The sequence below is a fragment of the Ambystoma mexicanum genome, chromosome 1q (assembly GCF_040938575.1).
Source record: "Ambystoma mexicanum isolate Mex_15411 chromosome 1q, UKY_AmexF1_1, whole genome shotgun sequence".
Lineage (NCBI taxonomy): Eukaryota > Metazoa > Chordata > Amphibia > Caudata > Ambystomatidae > Ambystoma > Ambystoma mexicanum.
This window is the reverse complement of record NC_090922.1, coordinates 502692592-502706880: the sequence shown is the minus strand read 5'-3', so window position 1 is coordinate 502706880 and position 14289 is coordinate 502692592. Positions and strand designations below refer to the sequence as shown.

Here is a 14289-nt window from a genome sequence, read left to right as displayed (position 1 = left end):
TGAAAATATTCGCCATCCACTGTGGAATCCATGAGAATATAGATGAGAACCAACCGTCATCTGCAATGTCCTCTTTCTCGTCTTCCCTCTTGTTGTGCAGGTTCGTCAGCAGTGTTATGACCTCCGTCAAGTTCCCATTCTCGTCATTGTGAGAAGGTATAAATGTGCAACATGATGGACCGATTTTGATGCAAACTCCTTCCATCGCAGTGATCATGTCAAGGACATATCTGTTCTGGAGGGTCATCAGTCGTATGGCCCTCAGCTCTTCTTTGATAGCATTGAATCCTTTTTTGGTCGCATTGATTGTCTGCAAAAGCTCCCATCTGGTAATCTGCAACCATTTACCACTTGTCACAAACTGGGGGGCTAACTAGCGTGGTGCGCTCAACTTTCTATAGTCTTGTCTGTATGCAGCAAGGAGTACACAGAAGGTTCCCCTCAGAACCCCCAGGGTAATGAACTGTAAAGGATGTGGAGTGTACTCAAAATGCGCAAATAGACTTAAATCGCAGTAAACAATACTTGAACAATACTTTTGAGGTATTGGCACCTCCATAATTAAGGAAGTGTGAAACTTACAGACTGGCCACTGTGCCATAACTCATAATTTACTCAGACACTTATGCTTTGAATTCAGATGATCTACAACAAAGGGTCCCTGTGACTGAGGAACTTTTCCTGCAGCACAATATTCATTCTTTCTATTCAAGAATCATTAACGTATTAGGAAATTGTCAAACATCATTAGACTGCCTTGATAACGACCCAGTGGTCGAAACACATGTCGGCTGTGCTTGGATTAAAATCTCTTTTTCACATATCCAATGGCTTTATCTATTAATATGATTTTTGAGGTTGTGATGGATTCTGAATTATATTTTCAAGTATTGTTTACTGCGATTTAAGTCTATTTGCGCATTTTGAGTACACCCCACATCCTTTACATTTACCAATTGCCATTGTCTGGATCCCAGGCATGAAGATAGTAGTGAAGATTGAAGCAGTCTTGCTGAACAACGTATGCTCATATGGAATGACCTCATATGCATCTATTGATTTAGCTGACAGGTAATTCTCTCTTTTTGTTCAATTGGGAAATTCAAGCGATCTCCTTCTCAATTGGACACCTACCTTCGGGAATTCTCCAATGTTCAGGTCACTCTGAGGAATCACTAATGCTGGAACATGGATAAGTACCAAGGAACATGTCCCTCCCCAGTCCTTGGGCAACTTCATATGGGCTCTGTGTCCAAATGGCCAATATCGATCCATCAGTACAGCTGTTCCTGCTCCCATTCTAGTAACATCAACTGTAGTTTTTCAGCCTTTGTTATCTCCTACATGAGCCTTTCCATGTCTTCGGAAGCATAAGGTTGCATTCACCAATGGGATCACAACCAAAGGACCTGATTCATCTTCTACCGATGTCAACAGCTTAGCATGTTTGGCCCATGATTTTAAACATCCATTGTTTACTCTCTGTACTTCTTACATGTACTCTGGTTTTAGTAAATAAGCTGCACAGGACATCAGTCCCTCTTACCATCCTTTCTTGGATTATAGTCCATAGTCTAAGACTTTATTTTGCTCCCACCATCTAGGCAAGCCAGCTATTTCTGTTTTATCTGGGCAGTCCATTCTCTTCATCTCTTTAATGATTACCTCTTCTTGTCCTGTCGCCGGGTATGTAAGCCTCTTGCTCTTCCATGCAGGCTCCTTTTCCATTTGTGTAGTCTTTATATGATCATCCTGAAATGGAAATGACCATTTTGATCTCTATCGCAAAGTAGGCCAAACTCCATGAAATTGTCCTGTGGTCATGCGTGCTGCAAGAAGAATAAGACACCTGGCATCATGTTCTGAAACTTCTCTAGAGATGGATGATCGAACTGTATTCATGGCATAAGGTATGAGAAAACAAACATAGCAACTCTCCTTGGATGTCCTTTCTCCCACTTTTCTCATGTGTTGGTGCCACATGTTATTACCCAAGTGCCCTGCAGTATCTAGATATGTGTTTATCCTCTCATTATCTTCTTTGGCATCTCTCCTATATCTCCCATACGCAAGGTGTGTGTACTGGCCACAAAGTGAATCAAAGGTAGCTTTTACAGCGGGCAGAACCATAGGAACATCTGCCTTTTTGGAATTAATATGATAAAGAGTGTGAAATACAAGGAACAGAAAGGCAAAAGAGTAATTGTACTAGCATATACTATGCATTAGACCATCGACATCCATCTGTCGCACCACCCTGGGGCTGACTGTATGCATTCATTTTCTAGAACCGTGCTAACTCCTGCATGCCTCATTTCTACTGTAATCATAAGAAAATTATTTTTACTCTTGCAACTGCAGTACCTCTTCTATTATAGCAATACAAAGCCTTCTGATTACAGGGCCATTTTTAGGATGCTGTAAAAAAGTGCGAACATCAACGTCTCTTCTGACAAGAGTAGGATAAGCTTGAAGGGTAAATACAAAAACAGCAAGCACAAGCTGATGCACATCGCTATCCATCAACACCATGGGATTGCGGTTCAAAACAAGTATGCTCCAAGAAATGAATCAGGATATAAATTAGACACTGACGTTTAGGCATAACTTTGATTCATCAATATATTTCTAAAGTTCATTTTTCAAGATTCCTAAAAACTCTCAGCAACGGTTTGCACTCCTGCTATAATATCTATAAGGAGTGTCCGATCAAGTTTTTAGTCCAAATGCAAAATCTGCATTAGCAGCTGGTTTCCTTATCGCCTTTCTTCTTCGCCATCGGTCGAGTCTGCACACGTTGAATTTCTTCTTCTTGTCTTGCTTGTGGATCGGCAACTGTGAGAGAGCGGTCTCACCTTTGTACGATTTCATGTCGTTCAAGTGAAGCCAAGCTCGTCTGTCTTGGACCTTTACAGCTGAAGGGGTTATATTCGCAACACAAAAAGGGCCATGAAATCTTGGCTCATGCCACTTTCGGGTAAAGTTCCTAATTAAGACGAGATCTCCAACAAACAATTAGGGTGCTGATAAAGGTTCCCGTGATCCGGTTGCTGAACTGTCTTCATCTGTGTTCTGAGACTGACCCACCCCCGACACCTGAGTTGATCTGGAATGAGAGAGGTGCTAGAGGTCATACATGCCAAATATTCATTCAATTTATCACCTAACATTTTTGCTGTGCTCTGGGCCTCACTTCTACTCCTCGATGGAGGTGTAAGAGGCTTCTTATTCGCCTCCTGTCACTAGTTTGTGGGGAGTGAGGTGATGGTCTGAACCGGGCTGATTCCATAGGGCATTTAAAACTAATGGTAGGCAATAATGCCATCCCTTCTTCAGAGTACACTTTATTTTAGCTACCCTCTCTTTAAGGAGACTGTCGAGTCTTCTCACATATCCCATTTGCTTGTGCGTGATAAGCAGAAGAAAGCAGAAGAAAACGTGTGTTTTATATTTAATAAGAGCCCTATGTGTTTGAACACTTCATTAACAAAATGCGGCCCATTGTCGGATCTCAGCACTTCGCACACTCACCATCTTGGAAAGACTTCATGTACCAAAAACTTTGCTGCGCAAGTGGCATCAGGGTGTGTACATAGACCTGCCTCGATCCACCTAGAGAAGGGGCACACCACCACCATCAGATACCTGTAACTATTACATACTTGCAGCATGTCAACATAATCAATATGTAAATACTGAAAAGGACCATTCGGTCGAGGTATTACTACTCTAATCGTTCCTAGTGTATGCCCAGCAGTAAACTTTTGACATACCATGCAATTCACTATAAAGAATGTGCAACGTGTTCTAACAAATTTGGAATGAAGCAGTCTTCTGCAATCATTGCAGCAAGACTCTCCCTAGTTACATGCGCAAGGAAATGCAGCTGTTCAAGCGCTACCTTTAGTAATGCTATTGGCATCACCGGCTTTGCAGTGCTGTTGTCGTCGCCATAATGCTTCTCTCGGGGATAAAGAACACCCCCTTTGTTTCCATAATTCCTGCTCTTCCTGCGGTGCACTCCCTTGAATCTCCATTAATTGGGTCATCAGTAGTTTATTAAACCCTTCTTGTATTACCATAACTCTAACTACTTTCTCTTTCACATTTGAAGTATCAAAGCTTGAAATATCTGGGGAATACACAACCCTCTTGGCTTGTAGGGCTACGGCTTCGTTCCCGCAAGAAATAAAAATATGTTTGCTTAATTTGACCTGCGCATTTAACGACTGCTATAGCTACTGGGAGTTGTAGTGCCTTAATAAGCCTGTCCAATAAGGATGCGTGCTGCACTGCAGTGCCATCCGCACCGAGGTAGCCCCTCCTTTTCCAACGCGCTAACCCTGCATGTACAGTTGACGCCACGTAGGCAGAGTCACTGTACACCATCACTTCCTGCCTTTCGTGTTTCTCGAGTGCAACAATCAGCGCTACTAATTCTGCTGCTTGTGCAGCAAAGTGATACAGTAACCTTGCACTTGCTACAACTTCAAATTCCCCATTCAATCTTTGTCTGACTACAGCTGCAACAGAATACCTTTCCCCAATTGTTTGATCAATTTTCAAAGAACCATCAATAAAGATAATTTCCCCTCCAGACAAAGCATTTTCCTTTACCCAGGGTATTTTATCATAAAATTCAACATAATTAGCAAATCATGCACATGATCGCATTCTTCTACTGGCTCAGCTATAAATGTGTTCACTATTTTACATCTGACAATTTTAGTCGCTGGATTCGAAATCATTACTTCATAAATGGAAGCTCTTTGGGGTATCAATGTTCCTTTGGGCTTCTCTAGAATGGCAAACAACGCATTTTCCATGAAGAGAGTCATAGAGCAGCCCATCACAATACTTGTAGACTTCTCAATTGCGAATGTAGCAGCTGCCAATGACTGTTCGCAAGGAAAGTGTCCTCTCATAACTGGGTATAAGTCGCACTATAATACACTAAAGGATTGTAGCCTAACGTAGTTCTTTGTGTAAGCACTGCTGTCATGACTGTCCCATTTGTGTGCGAGAATAAATAAAATTCCTCAGCATAATTGGGGATTCCTAAAATGGCAGCTGTACAAATTGCTTTTTTCAACTCTTCAAACCCTTCCTCTATTTCCTCAGTCCACTCTATTTTTTATCTTGTCCACTTGTTCTTTCTTTGAAGCTTGCAGAAGCGGCCTCCTATATGAACTCTAACCAAACACCCAGGCTCTAACATAGTGGCATAGCCCCAAAAAACGGTTGCATTTGCTTTACTGTATTTGGTTTTGCAGTTTTATAATTGCCTCAGCCCTTTCAGGTGTCACCTTTTCCACCTCTTCTTGACAATACTGCAGTATCTCCTTGTCTAGATTGTATCCCTTGTCTGCTAGGACAGTCATCAATTGAATTGAGTCATCTTCTGTCTTGCTACATATTAGAATGTCATCTAAATACTGTATCACCTTACTCTTAAGATCAATATTACCCAAGTCCATCTGCAGGACTCTGTTGAAGATCGATGGAGACTGACAGTACTCGTGGGGCAAACAAGTATGTTTCAGTCGAGTTTGGCAAAACATAAAGGAAGTCAAATCTTATGAGTCCTTGCGCAACAGGATTGAGAAAAAAAGCATTCTTCAAATCAATCACAGTGAAATATCTAGCTTCCAATGGAATACTACAGCGTCCACTTGCCCTGTAAACGCCAGTATAAATTCACCCACATTTAAGTAGTGTACCCCTGGAGTGGAACACACTATCCCTTTGTCAGTGAATGAAATCGGCATGTTAAGTTTTGTCATCAAATCGCTTCCCAAAATGTTAACTGGTGGCTGTCGTGAATAGAGCAAAGGAACAGACATGTCACACTCAGAGACTGGTAATTCATCAGTAAAAGGAACTCGACTTGTAGCTCCACAGAACCCGTGAGCATTCATGGCAATTACCGGCACTGGATATTTTCCCTCACGTATACACGAGCGAGTAGCCCCAGTATCTACTAGAAAAGGATTTGCCTCCTATCATCACAATGACCCTTGGTTCCTCTTTCGGGTCTGGTGTCACAGATGGTACTGAACATATCAAGTCACCCTGTGAGCTGTCCTATTGTGGGTACAGGCATATCCCTGTTCCTGTGAAAAGATTTACTCCTATTCTAGACATCAGCAATTGGCATGTGCTTGCATGCTGCTGCGTCTGCATGGGGGCCTGTTGCGACTGCCCTTGCGGTGGATTCATTTGTACTTTCTCTGGTTGCTGTGCCTTTTGCACTAGCGGCGCTTGTGTCTGATACACCGTCTGATCTTGTGCAAACCCTACCCTAGTTTGTGTGCTATATGGTGGAGGATAAGCTGTCCCCATCTTGTGAATTGTCTATTCTATACATTCCATTGGCTCCCATACGCATTCAATGTACCCTGTCATCCCGCATGTCCAACATACCGGGGGTGCTCGTCTAAAAAGTCCCCCTTGGTTAAATCCTCCGTGGGTATTCTGGTTCTCATTTTGCACATTCTGAAACCCACCTTGATTGTTTTGAAATCCACCCCTTCCTCTATAACCCATACCTCTGCCTCTTGGCACAAACTCATAACCGCCTTATGACATGATATGATATATTTTATTTATATCGCACCCATACACAAGTGTTTCAGGGCGCGACATGGCAAGGGAGGGGTACAGAGAGGACAAAACCAATGATCTTACTAGGCCCAGTGACATTGAGAATTAGCAAGTGCAGGGGAGAGGGAAGGGGGAAAATGTGGGGGACAGGGGCGGGGTGGAAGGTGCTCAACACAAGATCAAAACAATGACAGGTAGTGCGGTCAGCGGGTGTCAAGTGCATGACTAAAGCGTACACACTGGGTGTCTAATAAGTGCAGGTGAGGGGACTGTAGGGTTGCAGATACAGACACAAGTGCAAGGGTTACCAGGAGGCAGTGCGAGTATCCAGCTGGTTGGGCAGGGATCTGGGCCCGAAATCAGAGGGTAGCCAGGTGCCCAATGCAGCGACCGCCAGAGACAGAGATCAGCAGATCAGCAGGGGAGAGGAAGAGAGAAGGCAGAAGCAAAGATGAAGGTCTGGAGGTGCTTCCGGACTCAAAGGTGGTTCTCGTCAAGTTTCAGAGAGGCAGGGAGGCTGTTCCCAAGGGAGGCCCCAGCCGAAGAGAGAGACCTACCACCAACTTGTTGCTTGGAGAAGCGACTGACCCTGAAGGAGTTGGAGCTGGAGGAGCGAAGAGCTCTAGTAGGAAGGTATTTCAGAAGAGACGGTTGAAGGTATTTTGGGCCCAGGCCCAAGAAGGCCTTGTGGACAATACAAAGGGTCTTGAACTCAATCCTTGCAGCCACTGGGAGCCAATTAAGAGATTTCAGTGCTGGAGAGATACCATTCATGGGCTTGAGGCGAAGGACAAGTCTTGCAGTCCTGTTCTGGATGAGTTGCAGAGGGTGGAGAGTAGTAGCAGGCAGATTTAGAAAGAGGTTTTTGCAGTAGTCCAGCCTAGAGAGAACCAGTGCCCTAGAGACAGTAAGCTTCTGGGGGAAGGAGAGGAAAGGGAGAATACCCCTGAGGAGGTGCAGTTGGAAGTTTGACTACTTAGAGACATCAGAGATGTGTGGAGAAAAGGAAACGTGGAGTTGAAGATGACCCCGAGGTTCTTAAACTCACAGGTGGGAGCAGTGAGAGGGCCAAGGGAGGCTGGCCAGAGAGTGACAGGAAAGGAAGGTAAAGGGGTACCGATGAGGAGGATCTCGGTCTTACTGGCGTTAAGGTCGAGGTTGTTGGCGGCACACCATTCCTGGATTGCAGACAAACAGTCAGAGATGAGAGAGAGAGAGGAGGTGGCAGAGGGGAGCCAAACAATTAACTCAGTGTCATCTGCAAAGCACTGAAAGTTGGAGCAGAGAGCAGCAATGCGGTGGGCGAGGGGTGCCAGGTATTGGTTAAAAAGCTAGGGAGAGAGGTTAGACCCCTGGGGAACACCACATGTAGAGGGTGAGATAGAGGAAAGGAAGGACCCAAGTTGGACCTGGGAGGGTTGGATGAAGAGGAAGGAGGTCAGCCAGGCCAGGGCCTGATCGGTGATAGCCAGGTTATCACGTAGGCGGTTGAGCAGGATGGCATGGTTGACCGTGTCAAAGGCAGAAGAGAGATGGAGTAGGATGAGGACAGAGGGGAGATTAGTCAGCGGAGAGGGCAGCTGGAAGAGGAGAGGACGAGAGGGTGTACAGGATGTCCTGGGTTTTATAGATGAAATGGGAAGCCAGGACCGTGCAAAGGGTCTGGGAGGGGACATGGGAAGTAGAGACTGACGCAGGATTGGCCAACTCCTTGCAGATTATACAGAGTTTGGCCGAGTTGTTAGATGCCGCTTGGATGTGGGCTCCCGTCTTAGTGCGGAGAGAGAGCCAGTAGTGACTTTGGAGAAGGCTGCAGGCCAGTTTGTCAGAGGATGCACAAGATGCCCGCCATTGCCTCTCAGCCACCCTACACTTACATTGAAGATCAACGAGGTTAGAGTCATACCAAGAGTTCCTCTTGGCTTTGGGCTTCAAGCGGATCCTCATGACAAGGGCAAGAGGAGAGTGTCAAAGATCATGACAGAGCTGACCGTGAACCATGTCTCGGTGAGACCGAGGACCATGAGGTTGAGTTCTTCCAGGAGGAGACAGATGTAAGAGGAGTGTTTGACGGCAGAGTGAGAGTTGAAATATGGAGAAGGTTGCCAACCTTGAAAGGCTTCCAGGGAGGGGTACAAATCTGAGGTACGCCCTGCAGAGGTATAGAAGGAGCCTGAGGGAAGCAGCAGAGGAAGGAGGAGAGGGCAAGGTGCCCGAGTTGGAGAAAGAGGTGGGAAACAAGGAAGCCAGAGAGGAGAGAGAGGGCACAGCAGGAGCAGGAAGGAAGTTGATGAGGAGCGGGAAGCGTCTAACAAAGAGGAGAAGGTTGGTCTGAGGGCCTTGGACCAGGATGGTGCCGTTCAGGTAGACATTAATGATTACCTTAGAGGAGTGGAAGGGGTCCAGGAGGGCCTCCCACCAGGGGCCATCATTAATGGGTGAAGAAGAGAAAGGAGAGAGCACAAAGACCATATGAAGAGTCCAATGGTCAGGCAAAGGAACGACAATGAGGATGTCGGTGAGGGTCTGTCTGGATGAAGCGCTGGTACAAGTGTATAGGTCCATTGGGTGCTGATTATTCACCTGTGATGCACCTGCTGTGTGCTGCACTCGAGTCCTTCTCCGCTCGTTAATACCGCCCCTTCTATGGTGTATTTTGACTATTTCTTCTGAACTAACTTGGCTTCCTCAATATTTCTAGCCTCATCTTTCTTTTTATTCTTATTTTGCTGTAACCGACAGTGATGCACTATTGTCAGTTGTATCTCAGCCCATAGTTTTGCTTCCATTCCCATCTGTTTCTTCATTTGCCTCTGTACTGGCTCAGGCAACCCCTGACATGAAATGTGGTAAAATAATGCTACCGTTTTTTCCCACGGTTTGCGCGTTTCAAGTTACCACCGCTCTTGAATGTAAGCAATAGGGTCTTCATCTTCTTTCATCTTAAATGTCATGATTGCACCCATTTCAGATGTGTCGGGATACTGCACCCCGAGAGCCTGCTAAACATCTGCTCTACAATTATTAAACAGCACTCCATCATGTGCTGTGTTTTGTGCCGTCACAGCTGCATACCCTGCTCTCCTCCATATGTCATCATCTCCATCACCAAGGATAGCTGCCAAGAGACCCCTAATGTTCCCTATGGCCAGTGTATTCCCTCCTGTCACTAACTTGTATATCCATTTCCTAGCGCCCAAAGTCAAACTCAGGAGTTTGCACCTTAAATTATCCTTGTCCAACTGCGGCCATGGAATATACTGTGGTCTTGCTCCCCCTTTTTCCAATAAGAGAAACTGCATAAACTGCAACCCGCAGTTGGTCCCCATAGTCAGCCTATCCATAGCAGGGACGATCGTTCCTGACCATCTGCTTGATGGTAACAACCTTAATCTACTCACATAAGGTGGTGATTCTCCTTTTTGACTATACGATCGTCCTCGGGGATGCTCTAGATATGGTATGGGATCTGGCATTCTGTCCTTAGGTTGTTCCAGATCTGACCATCTCACTTCTTTATCTAACTGTAGGCTTCATTCGGGGGTGCATGTGCTTCCTCCTTCTCCCCCAAGGAAAGATTCTTTCTTCGTCTGGCATCTGTTGTCCCCAAGAAGTACGACTACCCTCTCCTTTGCCCTGGTCTAGGTTCAGTCTGCTTAAGGAGAAAACTCTATGCTCAAGATGAAGTATATTTTCTTCTTCGTGTTGTGGTTGAAATGCTGGGGACGCATCCCCTTTCCCTCGACTTTCATAGCTGCTGCTTCCCTTTAATTCTTGATAGGCTTTATCAGTCCCATCTCCAATGCTTCCTATATCAAGGCCTCCTAATTCTATTCTAGATGCCCCTGACGTTGCTTCCTTTCTCGGAAGGAATTCTTCTATCCTGTCCCATCGTATTGCTGGGCTTGGCCCTATTGGCTCCTTTCGAATGAGGCTAAACTCAGAATCCTGCTGTCTCCTTTTCAGTTCTAATTCTTCATCTAGTTTGGGTTGTTTCCTCACCTCCCATCTAATTCTGCATTCCTCTTGCCTTTGTTCTTCTCTTCTTACTGCTGCTCTTCTTTCTTCCTCCTCTCTGTCTCTGTATCCTTTTGTCCCTTCATTTGTCTGCTCCCTGCTCTTCTCTCTTCCTTTCTCTTCTATCCCTATCTTCCATCACTCTCCGTCGCAATAATTAAGGCATTTTTCGTCCTCATTCACACAACAAGAAGAATCCTACCTTTCCTCTCCTTCACCCACAAAACACTGACAATCGTCACCCTAATCATGTCAAGAATCGACTACGCAAACAGCCTCTACCTCGGGATGCCAGAATACCTCCTGAAGAAGTTACAATGCATCCAAAATGCAGCAGCTAGACTCCTCCTCAAACTATCCAGAAGAGACCACATCAATCCAGCACTAAAAATAGTACATTGGCCAATCACTCATCGTATCACATTCAAAACAATGTGTATAACACACAGAGCAATCAGCGGACAGGGAGCAGAATTCCTACAAAAGAAAATAACAATCTACAAGCCAACGAGATTCCTCAGATGAAGCAATGAAATCCGCCTCGAACCAAAACCATACATCAAGACAAAACTAGGGTACTCCTCTTTCTCCCACCTAGCCGCAAACACCTGGAACAACCTCCCAAAAGAAATAGGAAACACCAAAGAGCACCTACAATTTAGAAAACATCTAAAAACTTGGCTCTTCAACACCTCAGAACCAAATTGAAACAACTAAAACAATCAAACAGGAAACACAAAGAACAGATTGACAGAATATATGATGGCACAGACAACACCCAGAACCGACTAAGGGAAACTCCTACAAGAACAAGAGAGACAATGCTAGATGGCATAGAACACAAGTGACAACCCCATGAGGACAGAAATTAGCATACATGCCCAACACTGCCAACAACCTTACCCACTCAGAAAGGACGTAGGGTACGGGCATACCTTGCAACTAAATCAATCCAAAAAACTAGGTTACAGCAAAGACAAACTGGGATCAAGGGGCTGACCAAATACAAAGATGGAAACACAAAAGTAGCTAACTTAGCATAATGACAGAAAGACGAGACAGCCTTGTCGCGCTGAAACTTAAATCACCAAAAGGAAACAAGCTTCTCTAAACCATGAAGGAGACACAATAGAAATATGCATCTCTCCTAACAACAAGGATACTAACCAACCCAAAAAAAAACTAAAAGAAAACCCACTAAGAACCTCACCATTCCTCACACACCTTTCACACTCTAACCAAACACAACCAAACCTCTTATAGCCACAGCAACCCACACGCACTTCACCACATCGCAACAACAACCACACTACACAGACCCCCAAACAACAGCACACAACAGGCGCAGAACCAAATAACACACCAATATGCTCGGCGAACGCTGATAACCGAACTGAAGCTGCCAACAGTACTTCACAGCTCCCTTGCTCTTCTCCAAACTTTGTCCTACTAACACACCTCACCTACCTCCTTTGTTTCAGATCCGGCAGAGGTCCTCTCCAGTGGTGATAGTGCGCGGTACAAATATCCTTTAACATTAGCATTTTAAATTAACATTAATATCATATTTCCTTTGCTCTTCTGCTCTTTCTTCCTTCTTTTGTTGTTCCTCCTGATACATCTGCTCTCGTGACTCTGTGCTCTTTCTTTTATGGTCTTGTTTCAATCTCTTCTCCCGTTCCTTATCCCTTCTATCCTGTTCATCCTGGTCTTTCTTTTGCCTGACTTCCTCAATGCTTTTTCCATCTACCTTGAGTAATATCTGTTCTCCCATCCATTTGTTCTGCAAGAGCGTTACCTCGCCGGCCCTGTCCTTTTCTCATTTCTATCTCTTAATCTCCCTTTCTATTTCTTTTTCAAAATTTATTTTAGTTACCTCGTCGGCCCTGTCCTTTTCTCCTTTCTATCTCTTAATCTCCCTTTCTATTTCTTTTTCAATATTTATTTTCAAGAATTTCAAATAACTGAACAATACAATACATTACCAAAAGTTCAAAGAACACGACTCACCACTCTGCATTACATGCAAATAAATTAAAAGTAATTCAAAGCTTGAAGAATCACTATATCATCGCAGATAACTGAAACTACTCCTACTCCTTCTATGCATAAATACTTAATCATAATCCTCCTTGCATATAAACCCCATCACTAAACAACACAAAGACACTAAGACACTCCACTGACCAAACAAAACAAGACAACAACAGGGGTGGGGGATCCTAGATCAAAGCTCATGCTCATTACCAGCTTGTTGGGACCTATAAAATTAACTAATCCTCAGATACTCATCCACCATACAATTCATTAAACGGTGCCCAAAGAGCCAGATACTTATCTTCTTTGTCCTGTCTCTCGAACATCACCCGCTCAAAGTCCGATAAAATGAATACATCATTAATCCAATTCACCACTCTAGGTTTTTTCCTTGTCTTCCACACCATCAACACCTGCTTCACCGCAATTACAAGCACCTTATCAATCCACTGTCCATATCTACGAGCAACCACGCATCGCCCCTTTCCTGACAAAAGCAACACCTGCATAAGCATCCTAGGAATACTTATGGGCAAAATCGCATCTAGTCTATCCAATATTCCCACCAAGAAGTCCAACACACGAGAACAGTACCACAACATATGAATCAGTGTCCCTTTCTCCTTCCCACATCTCCAACACAAATCATCGTCAGCTAGCCTTAATTTACACATTCATAACGGTGTCCAATACAAATGTCCCAATACTTTTCAGGTGAATTAGTCGCAATTTGAGATCTAATTTACTCCTATATCCCACACCCCACATATTTTCCCACTCCCCAGTAATCTCACATCCCAACTCCTGCTTCCACTTCTCCAACACTTCCTTCCCAGAATCAGCAACCGCAGAACACACTCGCATCAAGTTAATATATGTGCTTACCATCCGTGGTGACGACATGAGAATCTTACTACCCGATGACACCTCCTCCAATGGCCTCGCCAGCATTGCCACCTCTCACTCAATAGTGTTTTCAACATCACAAATCTATTCATTTCCCTCTTGGCTAAATGAAACGTCCTTTGCAACTTCTCAAATGTTAACATATTGCCATCCCGTACCACATCCCCGATACACAAAATCCCTTTCGAGACCCAACTCCTCCAATATATAAGTTTATTGGAAATTTGTAAGCTTGGATTAAGCCAAATAGAGGCTCTGTAATTGAGATACATATTCCCCTGAAAAATATTCAACCACCTAATCAAAACTTCCCTAGTTACAGCAATAGTCGGTAGCTTACTATCCCTACCAGGTAGTTTACCCATTGAAGTAATAGCATTCAACTGAAAACCATACATTTTACACCTTTCAATCAGCACCCAAAAGGGTTCCGACCCACTCCCCAATGATAAATAGTGCGCTGCTTTTTTCAGAAGAAACCCTTTATAGTAATGCTCCAAATCTGGGTATCCAAAACATCTGCACTATGTACTACGCAACAAGATAAACTTCGGAATCTTGGGCCTCTTTTTTCCCCCACAAAAAGTTTTGAAAAACTCTAATAGTAGCTAGCATCTTTTTCGAAAATTTCAAAGGTAAAGACTGCTCGACAAAGTACTTTCGGTAAAAGAGCCCTCTTAATTGCACTGATTTTTGCCCAGATCCCCATCGGTAAGCGCTCCCATC

The 14289-nt window shown here is 44.3% G+C and overlaps 1 protein-coding gene across 5 annotated transcripts in view; it reads right to left on the bottom strand.

Annotated features, from left to right (window-relative positions):
* LOC138529743 (zinc finger protein 850-like) overlaps window positions 1–14289 on the bottom strand; it is a 144485-nt gene that overhangs the window by 53967 nt on the left and 76229 nt on the right. The window lies entirely within an intron of this gene.